The sequence below is a fragment of the Dendropsophus ebraccatus genome, chromosome 6, assembly GCF_027789765.1.
Source record: "Dendropsophus ebraccatus isolate aDenEbr1 chromosome 6, aDenEbr1.pat, whole genome shotgun sequence".
Classification (NCBI taxonomy): Eukaryota; Metazoa; Chordata; class Amphibia; order Anura; family Hylidae; genus Dendropsophus; species Dendropsophus ebraccatus.
Genome location: NC_091459.1, coordinates 90,437,492 through 90,462,410, shown reverse-complemented (window position 1 = coordinate 90,462,410; position 24,919 = coordinate 90,437,492).

The window sequence follows — 24,919 nt, the reverse complement described above, 5'->3', positions numbered from 1 at the left end:
CAGGTTCCCTTTAAGTTGTGAAAATACTCCATTTGCCAAGACACAAGGAATCATTCTGATGAATGGTGTAAGGTAAGGATGTCATTAATTGGACCACTTGAGATGTTCTGTTACAATATGTCCAGTTACTTGGTAGTAAAATGGCTTACAAGCTGGTTATAAGGGCATGTCGGGAGTTGTGGCTTCACAACAGGTGAAGAATCACAGGTTTAAAGCGACTTATCCACAACTGTACAATACAGACAGAGATCACACTTCCACAACTGTACAATACAGAGATCACACATCCACAAATGTACAACACAGAGATCGCACATCCACAAGTGTACAATACAGAGACCACACATCCACAACTGTACAGTAAAGGCAGAGATCATACATCCACAACTGTACAATACAAAGATCACACATCCACAACTGTACAGTAAAGGCAGAGATCATACATCCACAACTGTACAATACAGAGATCATGCATCCACAACTGTACAGTAAAGGCAGAGATCACACATCCACAACTGTACAATACAGACAGAAATTACACATCCACATCCAGGGGCGGAACTACCGCCGTAGCAGCCGTAGCGGCTGCTACGAGGCCCCTAGCATCGGGGGGCCCGTGGTCTGGGCCCCCGGAGCTTACTGCCTACAACACCCGGTGGCCGAGCGGGCCTCCCGGGTGTTTAGTGTTCTGATTGACAGCGCGAGAAGCCATAGGCTTCCCGCCCTGTCAATCACTCTTGTGACCGCAAGCAGCATTTGCTTGCAAACACAAGAGTGTTGCCCCCGCCCCCGACAGATCAGCAGCTTCCAGGCGAAGTCCCGGGCAGCGACATCACTGAGGTCAGTGCGCGTCGCGGCGGCTGGGACTTCCGGTACAGGAAGTGATGTGCACCCTGTACCGGAAGTCCCAGCCGCCGCGGCGCACACTGAGCTCAGTGGTGGCGCTGCCCGGGACTTCGCCTGGAAGCTGCTGATCTGTCGGGTGCAGATGAAGAGAGAAGAAGAGGCCTGTGACAGACGGGGGATCGTGTGGTTAGGTGAGTTGTGAGTTTTTTTCTTTTTATCAGAGGGGGACACTGGGGGCTGTATATATATGGGGGATGCACAGCACTAGGGGCTGTATATATATATATATATATATATATACTAGAAAATGTACTGTATAGATGGAGTAGGGGGCCCTGTATATACATGTACTGTATAGATGGAGTAGGGGGCCCTGTATATACATGTACTGTATAGATGGAGTAGGCGGTCCTGTATATACATGTACTGTATAGATGGAGTAGGGGGTTCTTTATATACATGTACTGTATAGATGGAGTAGGGGGTCCTGTATATACATGTACTGTATAGATGGAGTAGGGGGTCCTGTATATACATGTACTGTATAGATGGAGTAGGGGGCCCTGTATATATATGTACTGTATAGATGGAGTAGGGGGTCCTGTATACATGTACTGTATAGATGGTGTAGGGGGCCCTGTATACATGTACTGTATAGATTGAGTAGGGGGCCCTGTATATACATGTACTGTATAGATGGAGTAGGGGGTCCTGTATACATGTACTGTATAGATGGAGTAGGGGGTCCTGTATATACATGTACTGTATAGATGGAGTAGGGGGTCCTGTATATACATGTACTGTATAGATGGAGTAGGGGGTCATGTATATACATGTTCTGTATAGATGGAGTAGGGGGCACTGTATATACATGTACTGTATAGATGGAGTAGGGGGTCCTGTATATACATGTACTGTATAGATGGAGTAGGGGGCCCTGTATATACATGTACTGTATAGATGGAGTAGGGAGCCCTGTATATACATGTACTGTATAGATGGAGTAGGGGGCCCTGTATATACATGTATTGTATAGATGGAGTAGGGGGCCCTGTATATATATGTACTGTATAGATGGAGTAGGGGGCCCTGTATATACATGTACTGTATAGATGGAGTAGGGGGTTCTGTATATATATGTACTGTATAGATGGAGTAGGGGTTTCTGTATATACATGTACTGTACAGATGGAGTAGGGGGCCCTGTATATACATGTACTGTATAGATGGAGTAGGGGGCCCTGTATATACATGTACTGTATAGATGGAGTAGGGGGCCCTGTATATACATGTACTGTATAGATGGAGTAGGGGGTCCTGTATATACATGTACTGTATAGATGGAGTAGGGGGTTCTTTATATACATGTACTCTATAGATGGAGTAGGGGGTCCTGTATATACATGTACTGTATAGATGGAGTAGGGGGTCCTGTATATACATGTACTGTATAGATGGAGTAGGGGGCCCTGTATATATATATGTACTGTATAGATGGAGTAGGGGGTCCTGTATACATGTACTGTATAGATGGAGTAGGGGGCCCTGTATACATGTACTGTATAGATGGAGTAGGGGGCCCTGTATATACATGTACTGTATAGATGGAGTAGGGGGTCCTGTATACATGTACTGTATAGATGGAGCAGGGGGTCCTGTATATACATGTACTGTATAGATGGAGTAGGGGGTCCTGTATATACATGTACTGTATAGATGGAGTAGGGGGTCCTGTATATACATGTTCTGTATAGATGGAGTAGGGGGCACTGTATATACATGTACTGTATAGATGGAGTAGGGGGTCCTGTATATACATGTACTGTATAGATGGAGTAGGGGGTCCTGTATATACATGTACTGTATAGATGGAGTAAGGGGTCCTGTATATACATGTACTGTATAGATGGAGTAGGGGGTTCTGTATATACATGTACTGTATAGATGGAGTAGGGGGTCTTGTATATACATGTACTGTATAGATGGAGTAGGGGGTCCTGTATATACATGTACTGTATAGATGGAGTAGGGGGTCCTGTATATACATGTACTGTATAGATGGAGTAGGGGGTCCTGTATATACATGTACTGTATAGATGGAGTAGGGGGTCCTGTATATACATGTACTGTATAGATGGAGTAGGGGGTCCTGTATATAAATGTACTGTATAGATGGAGTAGGGGGTCTACCAGTTATTACTGTGGATGTTGTGAGGCAGCTTCCCTAGCAACCATTGCTCCCTGTGGAAATGAAAGCAGTAATCCTATTGGTTGCTAAGGCTCCAACTGCCGTGTCTGCTGCAGCTAATTATATCACCTGTGTGTGCAGTGAGGAGATTTTCCCATTCATCTCTATGGAGCACTCTTTCCGCTCCCCCTCCCCTCCTGTACATCTGGCGGGGACGGGACCTTCGCAATAACCTTTCCGGGCACCCAATGTATCTGTGTGCCAAATTTGGGGTCAAACGGTTCAGGCGTTTGGAAGTCTATAGAGGACAGACAGAAGGACAGACAGACAGACAGACTTTGATTTTTATGATATAGATAGCCCCTAGTGCTGTGCATCCCCTATATATATATATATATATATATATATATATATATATATATATATATACAGCCCCTAGTGCTGTGCATCCCCTATATATATATATATATATATATATATATATATATATATATACAGCCCCTAGTGCTGTGCATCCCCCATATATATATATATATATATATATATATATATATATATATATATATATATATATATATGGGATGCACAGCACTAGGGGCTATATATATATATATATATATATATATATATATATATATGGGGGATGCACAGCACTAGGGGCTGTATATATGTGGGGGATGCACAGCACTAGGGGCTGTATATATATATATATATATATATATATATATATATGCGATGCACAGCACTAGGTGCTGTATATATATATATATATATATATATATATATATATATATATATATATATATATGGGGATGCACAGCACTAGGGGCTGTATATATATATATATATATATATATATATATATATATATATGGGGATGCACAGCACTAGGGGCTGTATGTATATATATATATATATATATATATATATATATTTATATATATATATAGGGGATGCACAGCACTGGGGGCTGTATATATATATATGGGGGATGCACAATACTGGGGGCTGTATATATATATGGGGGAGGCACAGCACTGGGGGCTATATATATGGCGGAGACACAGCACTGGGGGCTGTATATATGGGGAAGGGACAGCACTGGGGGCTGTATATATATGGGGTAGGCACAGCTTTGGGGGCTGTATATATAGGGGAGGGACAGCACTGGGGGCTATATATATGGGGTAGGCACAGCACTGCGGGCTATATATATATGGGGGATGCACAATACTGGGGGCTGTATATATATGGGGAGACACAGCACTGGGGGCTATATATATGGGGAGGCACAGCACTGGGGGCTATATATATGGGGGAGGCACAGCACTGGGGGTTATATATATGGGAGAGGGACAACACTGGGGGCTGCATATATGGGGGAGGCACAACACTGGGGGCTATATATATATAGGGAGGCACAACACTTGGGGCTATATATATATATGGGGGAGGGACAACACTTGGGGCTATATATATGGGGGAGGGAAAACACTGGGGGCTATATATATGGGGAGGGACAACACTGGGGGCCATTTGTAAGGGGAACAACACAGGGGGCAATCTATAAGGAGGACGTCACAGAGGAGGCATCTATAAGGGTAACTACACTGAGGGATGTATATAATAGGGCATGCGCAGAGGGGGGGGTATTTATTTTAGTGGACTAAACAGAGGGGTCATCTATAAGGGGACTACACAGAGGGGGCCATATACTACAGGGCAGGGATAGGGAACCTTGGCTCTCCAGCTGTTTAAAAACTACAGCTTTAGCTTTGACTGTCTACACATGATGGGAGTTGTAGTTTTGCAACAGCTGGAGAGCCGAGGTTCCCTACACCTGGTATAGGGGATGCACAGAGGTTGTCATCTACTATAAACACAGAGGGGCTCTCTACTATAATAGATGCACACAGGGCCATCTATGTGGAAGACTGAACAAGGGACTATCTATAAGGAGCCAGGGCTACCCACTGAAAGAGGGCTTAAAGGGGCCAAAACAGATGTGCAGTATAGAGATGAGGATGGTGCCAGAGTGAGGAGCCTAATATGTCTGTCTGGCAGATTCTGTGGATTCGTGGCTCGGAGAAGTTCTCATAATGGCCCAGGACAGATGGAGAAGAAGATGAAAAGGGAAGAACTCAGATCAGAGGAGAAGTCCCCTGTGAGTCACTAAATATATTTGCACTGTAATTTATATGTAGTACAGACCCTGTGTAAAGCTGGGTGTGTTGATGGCGTAGTGGTCGGTTGAGGGGGGGGGGGGGGGCAATTAAAAGTTTGCTATGGGGCCCAGCCATTTCTAGTTACGCCCCTGTCCACATCTGTACAATAAAGGCAGAGATGACACATCCACAACTGTACAGTAAAGACGGAGATCATACATCCACAACTGTACATTACAGACAGAGATCACACATCCACAACTGTACAATACAGAGATCACACATCCACAACTGTACAGTAAAGGCAGAGATCATACATCCACAACTGTACAATACAGACAGAGATTACACATCCACATCTGTACAAAAAATGCAGAGATGACACATCCACAACTGCACAGTAAAGGTGGAGATCACACATCCACAACTGTACAATAAAGGCAGAGATCACACATCCACGACTGAACAATAAAGGCACAGATAACATATTCTGATTACAACCAGTTTTTTTTTTTGTTTTTTTTTAATAATCTTTATGTTTCCTCTATACTTTACTTCCAAAAATCTGATGTTCCCAGACATCCACTCAGGAGATCCTGTCAACGCCTGCTACATTCCTTCTGATTGATGCTAGGAATCAGATTTTGACAGATTCTGCATTACATGTGCCAGGCATATAATCATCTCTAAGGGGGAAAAAAAAAAAAATGGTTTTCTAAGTTTTTGACATTCAGTGTTAGCTGAAGTCTTGGAATGCGTGGCTTCTGATATACATTATATAGATAAAGTATTCTAACACCAACGCAGTATCCCTAGAGAAGATTTTAGGACATCCCATTCTACATTCACAGACATTAATCAGGAGTTGATGAAAGCATGTAATAAAAAACACCTGGTACTACCTGGGGAAACACTGGATGGTAGAGTCTTCAAGAGTCTCCTACCCTCAGCACTACTTACTAAAGTAAGTAAATATTTTTTATCTTTTTAAACTTTTTTATTTAAATAAAATAGGAAAGGAGGTGCTTTAAACTTTTTTTATGGGACTCTTTTTTTTTTTACACATTTTTATAGTCCCTCCCTTTTATGAGCAATACATTGATTGCTCATAGGGATCAATGCAGTACATATGCATTGATCCATTATCTTGGCACTCGATTGTTACAGACTGCTTGTAGCAATCGCCAAATACAGGCAGCCCTAGCAGAGGTCTAGCAGAGGCCCTGCATGGCCCGTAAAATGGATCTGCTCCCTGATATGTGGCCAGAACTGGAGTCAGGTCCACTGGCCCCCAGTGTGATAATCTTCCCCTCTGTGACACAGCTCCATTGATTCTAATAGAGCCCTGTCACAGACAAGAGGGGGTTTGGTCACAATGGGGGCTGGTGAGCCTGCACGGGAACGGGCGGAGGTTCAAAAAATGGACCGAGCCACCAGCATCCATGCGACGTGGCAGTTAAAGAGGTTTTCTGATTAAACATACTTGTCCCCTATCCACAAGTAAGATATTGCAAGGGGTCCGGCCTCCTTGCTCTCCAGATCGTCAGTCGACATGTGACCCATAGCTCTATTCATTCTCTATGCAGCCATTGGAGAGCGCTAAGTGCTGAACTTATTTTAGGTTTAGGCCCATTATGGAAACGGCACTGAGATTCCCGGGCAGAACTTCACTACGTGGACTTGGACTGAGTCCGCACAGAGGAGTACCACCCTGAATCTCAGTGCCGATTCCGTAGTGTCAACGGGGCTTTAAAGTGATGAATCAAGAAAAATGTTCCCACAACGTTTTTTAGGTAAAATAATGGCCGTTCTTTTATAATGGTGGCCTTAAATAATGCTCCTGATCATCGTTAATGGCCTTCATTTTGAATCAACAGCATTTTTTTCTCCTAAAAAATATGTTGCGGGAACATGGCCTTAATCTGTTGGGAAAATTCAGAACATTCTAAAAAAAGAGAAATCCCTACAGAAAGTGTCCTCATTCTGTTTAGTATGTCTCGACCAGTATGTGGGAATCCAGCATACCATTACAATGTGAAAAGTGTAATAATAATTTTCTTACACTGATCTATATTATTTGATGAAGTATATACATTTGCCGACTATACTATTTATTGGTCTATGATTAGTTTATCATTTTTTTTTTTTATGAAATGCATCTCAAGTTTGAATTTACCCTCCATAAAAATAATGTTTTTGAGTGTTTTCTTATTTTTTTCATGAGGCACATAAAATAGAATTTAAGGACTCTACTGACAACTATAATTGTAAAATTCTATCAAAATAAGATAGGCAACTGGGTATGTGGGTGGCTGTGTGATTAAGGTCTGTATGGAAGCCAAAATGATCGCCTCCATAATGTGCCTGTAAAACAAACTTATTACGCACATCTGATACATACAATAAATCACTTTTTTTTTTTTTGCTTTGCTCTAGGATCAAGCATAGTTAGTTGTGGAAAACATTCTCCAATGCTTTTATCTTCCCTTATTCTTGTAAGGTAATCAACTACATTGTTCTTGTAGCTTAACTTTTCCTTTCCTCATCTTTAAACGCATTATCAGAAATGACCCATTGTTTAAATCAAGTTTTTCCATTTTGTTAAATGTTAAAATGAACATGTCAGTCATAAACGAAAACAAAACAAAACAAAACAAAACTGAAAGTTAAAAAGATAAACAACAAAAGAGACGTTTCAAAAGTTTGAATTGTCAGAGTATTCAGACACTGGCCGATTGCTAGAGGAGGGGAAAGAAGCATGTAGCTAAGTGCTTTTCTCCTTGTTTGTTGTAAGCCCAACTGAGACAGTTCCATAGATTTACATTTGGGCGAGAACAATCAGTTGGGGTCTGATGTCACCCTTAAAGTGGCAGTGCCCATTTAATTTTCAATTGTAAGGTCCATATTTAACATAAACCTAAAATGGTGATGTTTTCACTCACTCTAATAAGAGTCTGATGCTTTACTGTAAAGGTCACTTCTCAGAAATCTCCTCACTATCATTACATCCAAGAAAACAATAAAAGATGATAAGACAAGATCAGGTCATTCACAATAGATGATAGTAGCAGTTCCCCTCTTCTCCATCTCTGCACAATAACCTTTACATAGGTCACAGGCCTAGAAAACTCCCCATAAAAGTCAGAGAGTTTATAGTTTCCTATATCCTTGTAGCTGCTGGTTTCAGCTACATGTGCTGTCACCACATGTAGCCGAAACCAGACCCTCATGCGGTACCCAATAGGCGTATGGCAAAAAACCCTGATAACAGCACATGACTACTGGGGAAGAAATGGCAGAGTGGTTTTGGCCACATGCATTTCTCTACATGTAGAAATATTGTCTGAATTGCGTTTTTCATTGTTTTTAATTGCTTAAAACATAAACAAATTTCAACATTGAATCAATTAGAGTGGTCTGCATATTGTCTGAAGGAATTCTCACAGCAGGATTGGTATATTGGTAGGTAATAGCTTCAGGAGTTACATTTAACACTGCCATACCAGACCTGACCAATACCACCATACTGTGACCGGATAACACCCCCATACCAGGCCTGACCAATACCACCATACTCTGACTGGATAACACCTCCATACCAGACCTGACCAATACCACCATACTGTGACTGGATAACACCGCCATACCAGACCTGACAATACCACCATACTGTGACTGGATAACACCACCATACCAGACCTGACCAAAACCACCATATCCCTCCCTTTTGAAAGACACCAGATTTACTGGCAAGTCTGAACAGGAGGTGGGAGACTAAAAAAAAGGTAAATTTTGTGGTAAATACGGCCCTGTCTCTAATGCTGTTAACAGCTGTAGAGAAGCTCAGGCAATATGGCTGCCCCCATAATAATGTATAAAAATAGAATCAGAAATTCAGAAACAGCTTATAAAAAGAAAGAGAACATGTTTCAGTATCTGGCTCTATTCGGTAAACAACTAAAATCTAGGTGACCCATGACATTTCCTTTAAGCTACATTAATTCTTGCATCATCTCACTTTTTGTTACCTGATTAAGATCACATGAGCAGGTACTGGTACGTGCAATAAAGTATTTATAACCTAGAGAAAAAGTTTGTTATACAACCTGAATTTACTATGCTTACCTTATAATGTAAAGGAAGTGTATGAACATGCGAATTGCTGTATCGGCAGTAGTTACTGTAGGGGTGTGTATATTCTACACTGGGCAGCATATGGCAGCCTTAATTGATTGAAAAAGTTCAATTATACCAGAATTGGAAGCAAAATACTTTGTTCATTTACATTAGGTTGTGGTAAAACGTCCCTTTTATATGGTACTGAGGTGTGAGGACAACTCTAATTAGGCATTGTAACATTTTACTACATCCTGCAAGCTGGCAGGAAATGGTGTGCTGGGCAGCTTTAAAGATTATTAAGCATTTTATATAGCACTGGGGTGATTGCAGATGCCCCTGCTGCACACTGTTGCGATAGGAAACCCTTTAGAATCTTATAAGAAGTGCAGGAATTTCAGTTGTTTGGAGAAAACATGTTACTGTTACTTTTATTAGACAGACATTAAAGGGTGTTTGCAGCCTACTGATCCAAGGAAAAATGTGTTTTATAGATCTGGTTATATGTCTTCTCACTTGGCCTGGATAGCAGCCTTTAATTGTGTTGTATATGATTTCCAGAGTTCAGAGGAGCAGAATACGCTACCTTCAAAATATGTCTTGGCAAGTACATTAAACAGTTTAATAACTTATGTCCATGAAGCACCTGTTCTCTGAGGTTTTCTGGGCTTAAAGCGCCAGTCACTACAATTCTATGGTATATGTTGATTCATTCATTTATTTATTATTTGACAGGAAATGGATTTGTTACAGAATCATGTCAGTGAGATGGTTTATATTGTACACAGACATTCTATGGGTAACAGAAAGGCAATTCTTTAAGGTATGTAATGGTGATTTTTGTGGCTATAATGCATTCAATGCTATAGTAAAATATAAAACACACTACAGATTTTGGTTTAGTGTTTCCAGTGCTTAGTGGTCCTTTTTGCATTTATGGCATTTGTTCAAAATATGGTATGTTGTGGATATGCTATACTTTCTGAACTTTTCATATGTTTCTCTACAGACCAGAAAATGAGTGTTTTAAACTGTCAGCAGGTCAGACTAATCTAACTTGCTCATAGACCCATAATGCGCACGGGGAATAGAGAAGGAAGGGAAATGTCTTACCTTCCCCCTCAGTGCCGTTCCTGTGCAGTTGATAGCTGAATCAATTGCCAGGATCACGGTTAGAAGCACTATCTCGCCCCCTGGCTCAGTGCTTTGGAAGCGGGCAGGGTTCCTAATGGTGCTCCGGGCTGAGGATTCAACTACTAACTGCATAGGAATGGCGCTGAGGAGGGAGGTAAGACACAAACATTCCTCCTCTGCACCCCATGCGCATTCGTTAGATTAGTAAGATTGCTGATTACTACAATAGAATCTTTAACCGCTTGGAGGAGTTCAGAGCGGGGCCGCGCGGCGACCCTGCTCAGAACCTCCGCGGTCCCGGGTGCCACATGTAGCCGGGGGCCGCGGCTATTAGCAGGCACGGTCCGATCACCATGCCCGCTAATAAAGTAATCAGATGCAGCTGTCAAAGTTGACAGCTGCATCTGATTACTTACTTCTGCCCATCCATGGTGGTCTAGTGGCAGAGATCGCCCCCCCCCCCGGGACGTTGTCTGGGAGGAGGGAGGAGCGATCCCCGTGTCTTTACCCGGCCGGGGTCTACGCCGTAATTGCTCTGATCCCAGCTGGGCGCTCGAATACCTTCGGTTGCAGCAGCCGAAAGCAACCGAGTGCCTATCTCATTGATCTATGCTGTATTACTATACAACATAGATCTTAATGAGAGATCAGTGTGCTTATACTAGAAGTCATTATTAATCAAAAGGTCCCTTCCCTAATAAAAGTCAGAATCACCCCCCTTTTCCCATGTTATAAATAAAAATAAACAAATAAATAAACATGTTTGTTATTTCCACATGCGTAATCACCCAAACTATTAATTTATCATATTCCTGATCTCGTAGGGTTAATGGCGTAAGTGCAAAAATAATCCAAAGTGCAAAAATTGCGCATTTTTGGTCGCATCAAATCCAGAAAAATTGTAAAAAAAAGTGATCAAAAATTCTCATATGCGCAATCAAGGTACCGATAGAAAGAACACATATTATCGCAAAAAATGACACCTAACACAACCCCATAGACTGAAGAATAAAAGCGCTATAAGCCTGGGAATGGAGCAATTTTAAGGAACATATATTTGTTAACAACGGTTTAATTTTTTTCAAGCCATCACATAATATAAAAGTTATACATGTTACATATCATTGTAATCGTAACGACTTGAGTTTTACCCCAGGGTGAGCGGCGTAATAACAAATACCCCCCAAATAAAAACAATGCTTTTTTTTTTCTATTTCAACACACATTGAATGTTTTCCTGGTTTCGCAGTGTACTTTAAGCAAAAATTCAGCCTGCCTTTCAAAGTACAATTAGTGTCGCAAAAAATAAGGGCTCATGTGGGTTTCTAGGTGGAAAAATGCAAGTGCTATGGCCTTTTAAGCACAAGGCGGAAAAAAACGGAAGTGCAAAAATCAAAATTGTCCCGGTCCTTAAGGGGTTAATCATAGTTATATACTTTGGAAGAGAACCTTGAAATTGTAGTCAACTACTATAAAAGCAGAAAGCGGAGCCCTCACCGTACTCACAATAACACAATAGCTGTAAACATGAAATAAACAAGCACCATCTACCACCCTAAACCACAGCTCAACACGCAGAAAATGAGCAAAATAAGGGAGAGGAAGAAAATGTTTGTAGTCACTGTTAAAGGGGTTGGACACTTTATAGTAAAATTGTTCATTGTACAGTATAAGTAAGTGTACTCCCTCCTCCAGGCTGGGCTGCCCTGCTCTTTGGTGTTCCTGTCCATAAAATGGTCAACATGGAGGAGCATGTGACCGTTCCCCGCCCCCTGTGTCCTCCATAGACATATACTGGCTCAGTGATGGACACTGGGGGGTGGGGCACGGTCACATGCTCCTCCATGTCGACCATTTTATGGACAGGAACACCACAGAGCAGAGCAGCCCAGCCTGGAGGAGGGGAGTCTGATTTTAGCTCTATGAGGTACACAGGGAGCTGCTGTCAGTATATACAGTGAGTACACTTACACTGCTGGACCAATGAAAGGGTCTCGTGAAGGAATGCAATACCACAGTGCTGAAGCTGTGGATACGGCAAGCTTTCCTCGGCTTGTAACTTCATGCTTTTTTATGGTTAGTGATTTAAAATTAATAGAATCATATAAAGAATGTATATGTAAATTTGTGATTTCAAATAATTAGAATGTGCGTGAAGGTAAAATAAGCATTTTTTTAAAATGTTACAGTCGATACTACAAGAGATGAGGAACAGGAAAGATTTTTAGGAATCTGCAAAAGATTAAAAAGCACTTCCCTGGCAAAGATAAAATCTTGGCAGTCATTTCTGGATAAAAATTTTAAATATTAAGTTATATTAACCCAATAAAATTAATATCATAACATCCATAATCTCTCTTATAAATGGAGCTGTTCTGTCTGTGGGCAGAGATCCCCCACCACCATTTGTTGTCTGCATTAGACGAGCTGCAGGTAACCTTTGGCTGGTATCAAACTGCACCTCCCAGCTTGTCCCGTCATTGAAAGCCTGTGACAAAGCATGCTGGGAGTTGTCGACAGTAGCGGCAGGTAACCTTCGCTTTCTTTAGAGCATAAAATGACATGTTTGATTTTGGTTTAGTTAAAACCATTGATCGTGTGAGGGCTCCTGCAGCCCGTCTATATAGATGCCGAGAGATTGGATTGTAATATTATCAGATCTAAAGAGAGCTAATTCTCATTGTTTTACATTTTGTTCTCATGGAATAAATATGAAAATCTCATTCCAGTTCTGACAGCTTGATGTTACTTTATAGCTTGAACAGACTTCTGCCTTTTATTTCTGCAGCTTTTTGGAATGATATTGGCTCCCTCACAAGCTGGCTGAAAGTGCGTTGCTGACAGTTTATAGAAACCTGTTTTTTAGATCAGTAAAGTGAAAACGCAAAACAAAATGGAAATGGCTCTTACATAGCAATGCAGAATAGCTGCTGCCGCCAACAATATGTGTTATGTGCCCTATAGAGCACTGCACCTGGTTTAGCATAATTACTATACACGTGCCAATTGCTTTCTCCTGTAAATATACCTCCTACAGCCCAAGATTAAAGTTGGGTGTATGCTTTATATTATCTCTTGTCATGTGCCCACTAGGGCTTGTTGCACTAATAGAGATGGGTTTCCAGCAGCAGAGCCCCTTTGGTTATAAAAAGCTGAGGCCTAGAATTAAAACTCATTTAAAATACATCTTGAATTACTGGATCACCATGGGCATCCACTGAAAACGATGGATGCCTATTTTTTCTATATCTGCTGTTTGTGATTTATCCGCATGTAATAGGCCTGTAAATATAAGAAGTCGGATGACCCTAGCATTCTCTAAAGGTGCCCAGAATTGTTGTAAACCCTGTAAATCCAAGAGTTTTCCATAAATTATATGCCTATGGACAGGTAATGTATATACATGGTACAAATTTTTCTAGTTTAAATTAAAAAAGCTACGTACACATGTATTCAGACTGATGTTGTCAGGATAGTGCAGTACAAATATGCAAAAGAAAAGCCTGTGGGACTCATCAAAGAGTCTCAAAACACAGGACTAGCCAGATATCCCTCCGGGAAGGACCCATCAAAGGGATGGCTCCTGTAAGGAAACCACCAAAACCCCCATATTAAATGGCCCTATAAGTCAATGTAATGACAAGGGAAAAACCAAGGCCAGGTAACCATCCACATACAGCTGTTTCAGGGTGTTGCCCCTCATCAGTGTGGAGCAGGATTCTGGCTAGGTGGGAGCAATGCCTAGTAGAGCCATAAGAGAAACAGATTGCTGAACTAAGGGAGACCAGCCAAATGACAACACTGCCGGCTGCTAGTGAAAGCGCTAAAGCAGTGAAGTCCTAGGTGCATTGCCCCCTGGAAAACATAAATATGCAAAAGAAGAGCCCGCGGGACTCATCAAAGAGTCTCAAAACACAGGACTAGCCAGATATCCCTCCGGGAAGGACCCTGTTGTATGGGGATGGTTACCTGGCCTTGGTTTTTCCCTTGTCATTACAATGACTTATAGGGCCACTTAATATGGTGTTTTTGGTGGTTTCCTTACAGGAGCCACCCCTTGGCTGGGTCCTTCCGGGAGGGATGTCTGGCTATTCCTGTGTTTTGAGACTCTTTGATGAGTCTCACGGGCTCTTCTTTTGCATATTTACAGTATGTTTCCCAGGGGACAATGCACCTAGGACTTCACTGCAGTAGCCTGAAGTTTTCCACTGCCTGTCTGAAACCTTGAGGATCAGAGCGCTAGTCCAATGGGGATTCGGACTGGGCTCTAGATCCTCATAAAAGAAAGCTGAGCCAGTCTTGCAGGGCTGGCTATTAAGCTTCATACCCTGATCCCAGCTCCCCCTGTCTATTCCTGCGATCCCCATACCTAATTCCTCTGCTCAATTTACCTGTTACCTGTTACCTGACCTCTTGCCTAACCTTTGACTATCTGATTGTTTACTGATTGTGTGCTGCGTTGCCCGTTTGGTTCTGACTTTGGCTTGTTGGCTCTCCTTTGTGTTTGTTTGTCCGTCTTGTTCTGTGTTACACCTATACCAGAGCAGGGACTGCATTTGTGGTTGTCCGCGGCTGCCTAGGGCCATTTGAGGAAAGTAGGTAGGGACAGTGGGTGGGTTCAGCCTTAGGGCTCACTGTCGTGTCTGATCCCTACCTTCCTGTCCTGACAGATGTATAGAATAAATATAACATGCTAATTTTATCGTAAAGTGCTTAACATAGACAAGGGAACCCATTCAAAAGTTTTTTTCAATTTCACCTCATAAATAATATTTTTGGGGTTCCCTCATACATTTTATGGTAGAATATAAAGTACACTTTTTCCTGAAAAAAACAAGCCATCACATGACCCTGTAGATGGAAAATTAAAAGCACTATAGCTCTTAGAAAGAGAAGGAAAAAAAAGGTATGCATATAGCCAGTGTACTAGCCAAAGTTCCCAATAACTAAGGGCCTTATTACACCAACAGATTATTTGACAGATTTCTTTTAAGCCAAAACCAGGAATGTATTTGAAAAGAGAAGAAATCTCAGTCTTTCCTTTATTACCTGTTCTCTGTTTATAGTCCATTCCTCGCTTTGGCTCAAAAAAATCTGTCAGATAATCTGTTGGTATAATAGGGCCCTTAGTGTCCCCAGAGGCTGGAAACACTCTAGCTGTTTGTATGGTTTTATTGTACTTTGTTAATAAAGGATATATGTTTATCTTTACGGGAAAGCCACAACTATGCTACAGAGTACAGATAGTTAAGGACTCCAATCTTGAAAACTCTTAAACACAATATCACAATATGGTATCAGAGCCCTCAGAAGGCTTCTTTTACATAACAATCACTGTTTGTTCACATATAGACAAACAATGTATAAGCTTAGGGTGCATGCACACTACGGAATACGCGCAGAATTCCGTCACTGGCCCCTACTCGCGGGCGTGCATCTCCGCCTGTGCCATAGACTCAATTCTAGGCACAGACGGATTCCGCCGTCCATCAAAAGAATTGACATGTCGACGTAATCGTCCCAGCCATAAAATGGTTTTTATAGTACGGGCGGAGATGCATGCTGCCACAAGCAGGGGCCAGCGACGGAATCCGCAGGGGCCTTTACACGTGTATTCCATAGTGTCCATGCACCTTTAGTGACGGTCACCAAATTATGTTGGGAAAAACTTACGATCTATTGTGTTTAGAGATATGTTAAGAAAGGACACATCTCTACATCACTCTTGGTATACCAAATGATATGTGTACTTTAGGCCATTTTACATTTTGTTATACCACAGACACATGTAAACATGGGGGTCCCAGCAATTGAGCTCCTCCTCGATTAGGAGTATGAATGATGAGCAGTGCATATACTTCCCTACTATCAATCATCTCCACACAAGCAGTCACATAGACTTATAATAGAGCCACATAGATGGAGATAGTTTTAAGTTGGGGAGTTAAATGCACTACCACCTGCTTCTACCAAGCTTATAGTTATGATTGGTGGGGATCTGAGCAGTAAGACTCCACAGATCAAAACTTTTGACATGTCTCTGTGACATGGGAATTTTTATTTTTTTTATGACCGTGCCCATTTAAATAATAGATTATTTTTTACTAAATATAGTATGTACTAAAAGTGTGTTTAACTGAACATGTAAATGGTTTTAGTTTAAGGTAAGTCTAAAGTGAATACTACAAAGTTTTGTCACCCTATGTTAATGTTTCAGAGTTCCATGTCATGCCTGGTGTGATCAGACAATTAGAATAGCAACATTTCTCCTAACCTACAGCTGTGAGGGGTCTGGCAGATGTATCAATGTGTTTCTACTAATTTACCCAGGGGAAAATTCATCTTAGTGACTGCTCGCTGTGGGAAAAAAATAGCGCAGTGTGCATTATACTAATTAGCTCAATTTAGGTCTTAATGACAATGATTATGATAATTTCATTGAACAAAGGTGCGCAGGATTGAACATCGGCTGTGGCTGAAAAATATTAGAAATATCAAAATTCAGCATCTTTAGTACTTTTATTTCCACTTTTATTCCAGTTTAAATAGTTTAGTATAATTAGTCATATTAAAAACACTACGTGCTGCAATAACAGTCTGCTGGAGCTATTTAGAAGATCTAGAAACAATGGTGCTTAAAGGAGAAGTCTGGCCAATGTGAAAAATCTGCTGTGGGCAGAGGGGTGCGGGAACATAATAAAGAAGTTTTAATTACGCCCCCGTGCTTTCGCAACATCGTGTAACAGGCTCACTGATCACTGTGGGGCTCCACAGCATACTCCAGATTAGGCCGCACCAAAGCTTTATGTAATTTTAATATTATATCCCTGCTCTGAGAGTCCATGCCTGTTTTAACACATGACAATATCCTGCCGGCCTCAGAAGCAGCTGACTGACATTGTGTGCTGTTCTGTAGTCTATTATCTACATGTACACCCAGATCCTTCTCTTCTAGTGACTCTCCCAGTGTCCCCCTAGGACATGATGGCATGTGGGTTATTAGTACCCCGGTGCATAACTTTACATTTATACACATTGAACCTCATTTGCCAAGTGGACGGCCAAACAATCAGTGTGTCTAAGTCATCCTGTAACATCTACACATCCTCTATAGATTGTACTGTACTTCAAAGCTTGGTGTCATCTGCAAAGATAGAAACATTGGTATTAATTTTATCATCTCCAGCAGCCACAGCCTGCACAGCTCTGGGAGTCTGGTCGTGACATCACCATTTCATCCAGGAAGTGAAGCCTTGATGCAGTAGTAAGTGGAGGGGAAAAAAGCACTTTATGTGCATTAACCATAATAAGTATATTTTGCTGATTTGTATAACTTTTGGGGGGCAAAACAATACTTTTTTTTTTTTTAAACAGATCCAGTACTGCTCAGTACTGAGCCTTATAGTACACCCCTTGTAACCGGGGACCATTCAGAGTAGGAATCATTGACCACCACTCTCTGGGTACGATCATTAAAACTGTTTTTAATCCAGTTACAAACTAAACTTTCTAAACCCACAGACCTTAATTTAACCATCAGATGCCAATGAGGGACAGTGTCAAAGCCTTTTGCAAAATCCAGACAAACTATATTCATAGTGCCCCCCCATCCAGGTTTTTACGCAACTCTTCATAAAAACATATTAGGTTTTGACAACTTCTGTCCTTAGTAAAACCATGCTGGCTATCACTTATAATGCCATGGCCCGGGTTGCTGAGACTGGAATTGAACCTGCTAGTGGGATCTGGTGTTTTGGAGGCTACTTGTCACGGTAGCCAGGAGTGGTAATACCCACCCCCGGACACACGGTAACTGGACCTTGGTTAGGACTTATATAAAGGGCAAAGTGTAGATGCGGTAATAGAGATGAGAGTCCCACTTTAAACAATGTTCAACTTTACTTAGAAAAGGTACCTTCAGTGCAATAATGGTAACAAACAGTGCTTAGGTACTTAGGCAATAGGAACGGACAAAAGTTGATGAGTTGATAGAAGAATACAACAGTGCAGGTGTTAGGGACCGGATAGGAGGGTCCCTTGCCTAATTTAGTAAGTACTCTGCTGGGATGTGGTGAAGAGTCTAAATAGTATCTTGAAGAAAGTCATTGTACTCACATATAGATGAGTTTCAATTATCTCATCTGACCGCCTTCTGCCCCTCAGTGTCGGGTTTCCGACAGCATAAAGATACACTATGGGGGACATTTACTAAGGAGTCTAATATGTGCAACTATTCTAAGGGTGCCTTCACACCTACCGGATCCACAGCAGATCTCACTTCTGCGAATTCGGAGCGAGATCCACTGCGGATCCGGTACCATTTACCCTAATGATAGCACATACCCGCAGCGGGCTTGACATCCCGCTGTGAGTATGAGCTTTGACCCCCTGGCGCCTGCAGCCCCGCCGCAGCTCCGCCGCTGCCCCCATCAGCCCCGGCGCACGCATCCCCAATTGCCGCCCGCCCGCATTCCCGATCATCCCTGCAGCCCGCACGCATCCCTGATGGCCGCCCGCATCCCCATCATCCACGCAGCCCGCCCGCATCAACCCAGAAGCTGCGCCGAGGAGCAGGTAATGTATGCTCTCGGCGGCGGCCGGCAGGTTGCTGGGATGATGCGGGCGGCGATCGGGGATGCGTGCCGGCTGCGGGGATGATCGGGAATGCGGACGGGCTGCAAGGATAATGCGGGCGGGCTGCAGAGATGATGGGGGATGTGGGCGCCGGGGCTGACGGGGGCAGCGGCGGAGCTGCAGAAGGCGGGGATGCTGCAGGGCTGCGGGCACTCAGCTCACTCATAGGGATGTCAATCCCGCTGCGGGTATGTGCTATCATTAGAGTGAATGGTACCGGATCCGCAGTGGATCTCTCTCCCTGAATTTGCAGAAGTGAGATCCGCTGCGTATTCGGTAGGTGTGAAGGCACCCTAATGGAGATTGGTGTGTATTTTGTTCCAATAGTTTGTGACTGATTCATTAAAATGTAGCACTGCCATTATAAATGTATCTAATTAAAAAGGCGCAAAAAAATTGTGCAGTTTTATTCACCTGGTACAGACCAGACGTAAGCCTGCGCCTGTTTATGCGACTTTTTAGGTTTTTAAAAAGTTTTTTTTTTTTTGTGATAATCAGTCATCTCATGAGCAAACAAAAGCGGGCACACAACAATTGCCCAAACAGGTGATAGTTATAAGTCACAGAAAATAAAAGTATGGAATACAAAACAAAGAGTATGTCTTTCATTGTAGAGCAACATCACGAACATCACATATCTCAATGGCCATCAACGGCCCCTTCAGAGGCCAGAGATGACCTCACATCAGGGATTTGCCCGTTTAAAATAAACCTCTGGTTCCTTTATCAGGTGGAACCAAAACTGAGGTAACCAAAGGGAAAGAGAAAGAAAGGGGGGGAGAAAGGAGAAAGAGGGAAAAAGAGAAAAGGAGGGAGAGAGCAGGGCCATAGGGAGGGGATATGCGACTTTTTAAAAAGTCGCAAATTATAAATTGGACGCTAATCCCAGATTATGCAAACTTTTGGGTGAATACTTGAAACAGGCAGATTTAAAAAAAAAAGTCACATCTAAAAAAATATTCAACTGTCGAATACTATTTTGTAAAGAGAACTTTGATTAATGCAATTGATTATCTGCAGAGCCTATCTGTTAGTGAGTAAGACGTGTCACTGTGGGTCGATTAATAAACGTCATAAGGACACCAGGATCCAGACAAAGTGGGCCGTTTCATTAAAAGATCACTGTGCGGTCTAGCAGTACTTGTGCATGTGCGCAAACTTAGAAGTCAGATCTCATAAGCAGCCTTAAGTGGGCATGTGCGCTATGTATAATGGATGAATAGGTAAGTATAAATAACTATGGTGGTTGTACAAAGACGTTAACAACACACTGTACTAAAAGTGACTACTTTTCAAAAGGTAAGGTAATAAGTGGCCATGATGATACTGCACACAGTATGTGGTATACAGTCTATTAAATAAATAAGTACCATTGAATTACATAACTACCTAAATGGCTGATATTATTTAATGATCCATGTATGGACTATTAATGGTGGAGACTAGAATGATATACAGTATAGAAGGCTGACATAGATCACATAGTGAATTATAAGGTAAAATACCTCTTAAGACATGAATAGCCAATCTCTGAGGTAGAGATTTTATAAGGAGTAAGAAATAATGTATCAGATCACACAGTATTGTGGGCCATGATTATCACATACACTCTATTGAGGATGATAATAAAGAATTAACCACATCATAAAGAATTACCACATCATGCAATAAACAATTAGGCTATGTTCACACAATGTTTTTTGAGCTCCATTTAAAATGACGTTCGTCATTTTGAGTCTAAAATAACGAACGTCATTTAGCAGCTTGGGTCCCCTTAGTGCAATGACGGCTGTTGGTACATTATTTTAGTTTGGGATTGCTAATTGGCCTTTGGGTGTGTCTTAATTAAAAAGTCCATTGAATTTAAAGGGGTTGGCCACTTTATAGTAAAATAGGTCAGTACAAAGTATTAGTAAGTGTATTCAATGTATATACTGACAGCAGCTCCCTGTGTCCCTCATAGAGCTAAAATCAGACTCCCCTTCACCAGGCTGGGCTGCCGTGCTCTGTTTTGTTTCTGTCCATAAAATGGCTGACATGGAGGAGCATGTGACCATGCCCTGTCCCCTGTGTCCTCCATAGACATATACAGGCTCAGTGGTGGACACTGGGGGGCGGGGCATGGTCACATGCTCCTCCATGTCAGCAATTTTATGGACCAAAACACCACAGAGCAGGGCAGAACAGCCTGGAGGAGAGGAGTCTGATATTAGCTCTATGAGGTACACAGGGAGCTGCTGTCAGTATTTACAGTGAGTACAGTTACTAATACTGTACACTAAGCAATTTTACTATAAAGTGGCCAACCCCTTTAATAGTAAAAATGGAGAAAGAACGGTGGAAAAAGAAAAACTGTGTGTGAACAACTAATTAAAAACGTCCGCTGTTTGCAAAAGACCTCAGAAAATAATGATCATGTGTATTATTTCGCCCGCATCCCCATCATCCACGCAGCCCGCCCGCATCAACCCAGAAGCTGCGCCGAGGAGCAGGTAATGTATGCTCTCGGCAGCGGCCGGCAGGTTGCTGGGATGATGCGGGCGGCGATCGGGGATGCGTGGCGGCTGCGGGGATGATCGGGAATGCGGACGGGCTGCAAGGATAATGCGGGCGGGCTGCAGAGATGATGGGGGATGTGGGCGCCGGGGCTGACGGGGGCAGCGGCGGAGCTGCAGAAGGCGGGGATGCTGCAGGGCTGCGGGCACTCAGCTCACTCATAGGGATGTCAATCCCGCTGCGGGTATGTGCTATCATTAGGGTGAATGGTACCGGATCCGCAGTGGATCTCTCTCCCTGAATTTGCAGAAGTGAGATCCGCTGCGTATTCGGTAGGTGTGAAGGCACCCTAATGGAGATTGGTGTGTATTTTGTTCCAATAGTTTGTGACTGATTTATTAAAATGTAGCACTGCCATTATAAATGTATCTAATTAAAAAGGCGCAAAAAAATTGTGCAGTTTTATTCACCTGGTACAGACCAGACGTAAGCCTGCGCCTGTTTATGCGACTTTTTAGGTTTTTAAAAAGTTTTTTTTTTTTTTTGTGATGATCAGTCATCTCATGAGCAAACAAAAGCGGGCACACAACAATTGCCCAAACAGGTGATAGTTATAAGTCACAGAAAATAAAAGTATGGAATACAAAACAAAGAGTATGTCTTTCATTGTAGAGCAACATCACGAACATCACATATCTCAATGGCCATCAACGGCCCCTTCAGAGGCCAGAGATGACCTCACATCAGGGATTTGCCCGTTTAAAATAAAGGTAAACCTCTGGTTCCTTTATCAGGTGGAACCAAAACTGAGGTAACCAAAGGGAAAGAGAAAGAAAGGGGGGGAGAAAGGAGAAAAAGGGAAAAAGAGAAAAGGAGGGAGAGAGCAGGGCCATAGGGAGGGGATATGCGACTTTTTAAAAAGTCGCAAATTATAAATTGGGCGCTAATCCCAGATTATGCAAACTTTTGGGTGAATACTTGAAACAGGCAGATTTAAAAAAAAAAAGTCACATCTAAAAAAAATATTCAACTGTCGAATACTATTTTGTAAAGAGAACTTTGATTAATGCAATTGATTATCTGCAGAGCCTGTTAGTGAGTAAGACGTGTCACTGTGGGTCGATTAATAAACGTCATTAGGACACCAGGATCCAGACAAAGTGGGCCGTTTCATTAAAAGATCACTGTGCGGTCTAGCAGTACTTGTGCATGTGCGCAAACTTAGAAGTCAGATCTCATAAGCAGCCTTAAGTGGGCATGTGCGCTATGTATAATGGATGAATAGGTAAGTATAAATAACTATGGTAGTTGTACAAAGACGTTAACAACACACTGTACTAAAAGTGACTACTTTTCAAAAGGTAAGGTAATAAGTGGCCATGATGATACTGCACACAGTATGTGGTATACAGTCTATTAAATAAATAAGTACCATTGAATTACATAACTACCTAAATGGCTGATATTATTTAATGATCCATGTATGGACTATTAATGGTGGAGACTAGAATGATATACAGTATAGAAGGCTGACATAGATCACATAGTGAATTATAAGGTAAAATACCTCTTAAGACATGAATAGCCAATCTCTGAGGTAGAGATTTTATAAGGAGTAAGAAATAATGTATCAGATCACACAGTATTGTGGGCCATGATTATCACATACACTCTATTGAGGATGATAATAAAGAATTAACCACATCATAAAGAATTACCACATCATGCAATAAACAATTAGGCTATGTTCACACAATGTTTTTTGAGCTCCATTTAAAATGACGTTCGTCATTTTGAGTCTAAAATAACGAACGTCATTTAGCAGCTTGGGTCCCCTTAGTGCAATGACGGCTGTTGGTACATTATTTTAGTTTGGGATTGCTAATTGGCCTTTGGGTGTGTCTTAATTAAAAAGTCCATTGAATTTAAAGGGGTTGGCCACTTTATAGTAAAATAGGTCAGTACAAAGTATTAGTAAGTGTATTCAATGTATATACTGACAGCAGCTCCCTGTGTCCCTCATAGAGCTAAAATCAGACTCCCCTTCACCAGGCTGGGCTGCCATGCTCTGTTTTGTTTCTGTCCATAAAATGGCTGACATGGAGGAGCATGTGACCATGCCCTGTCCCCTGTGTCCTCCATAGACATATACAGGCTCAGTGGTGGACACTGGGGGGCGGGGCATGGTCACATGCTCCTCCATGTCAGCAATTTTATGGACCAAAACACCACAGAGCAGGGCAGAACAGCCTGGAGGAGAGGAGTCTGATATTAGCTCTATGAGGTACACAGGAAGCTGCTGTCAGTATTTACAGTGAGTACAGTTACTAATACTGTACACTAAGCAATTATACTATAAAGTGGCCAACCCCTTTAATAGTAAAAATGGAGAAAGAACGGTGGAAAAAGAAAAACTGTGTGTGAACAACTAATTAAAAACGTCCGCTGTTTGCAAAAGACCTCAGAAAATAATGATCATGTGTATTATTTCGACATCTGCGATAAAAACGTCCAGTATTCAATGCATTGTGAGCATTGGATGTCCATCCTCCCATTGACTTCAGTGCATTGCCATTAAATCGCGGAAAAAAACTATGTTTTTTTAAATAGCAAAATCGTCTGTCTTTTCTTTATTTTTGACGTTGTGTGAACATAGCCAAAGAATGACCAATAATGCCTACAGATTGAGGTCAAACGACAAACAAATAAACGGCGCGTATATATAACAGGATAAACCAATAAGTAAAATACAAATTTATATATTTATTCCATCAAAATCTTAGAGGCTAATCAATTTTACAAAAAGGCAGCATAGGAAAACCCCTGATTTAATCTTTGCTCTTCTCAAAGCAGGATGCAATTTAGATTGCCCTTCTGGGGTCCTAACTTCATTTGGCAAATACCCCAAACCTGTAGGTGGCAAAAATCACCACCATGGCGGGGATGTATGTGTTGTGATAGAGGTGTTGAGTCCGAATGGAGTTAAGATGTTTCAAGGTGTATTTATGCAATTCCTGTGTTGTCTTGCCAATGTATAATTCACCACCGACACATCTTATGGCGTAAACCACACCCTTAGAGCCATTCATAAACTTCCTAATCTGGTATATCTTGCCATCCACTGGATTAGTGAATTCACAAATTTTTGGCAAATAGCGGCAGAAAGTACAATGATCATAAGGGTGTGAGCCACCAGGTAAAGTAGGGGTACGAATCTCTGAGCCAGAAAGGTTACTTACTATGAACTAATAAGTCACAGAGATTTTTACCCCTTCTATAGGTGATATTAGGTCCGGGTCCTATTACCTCCCTCAGGTCCTCGTCCATGAAAAGTATTCTC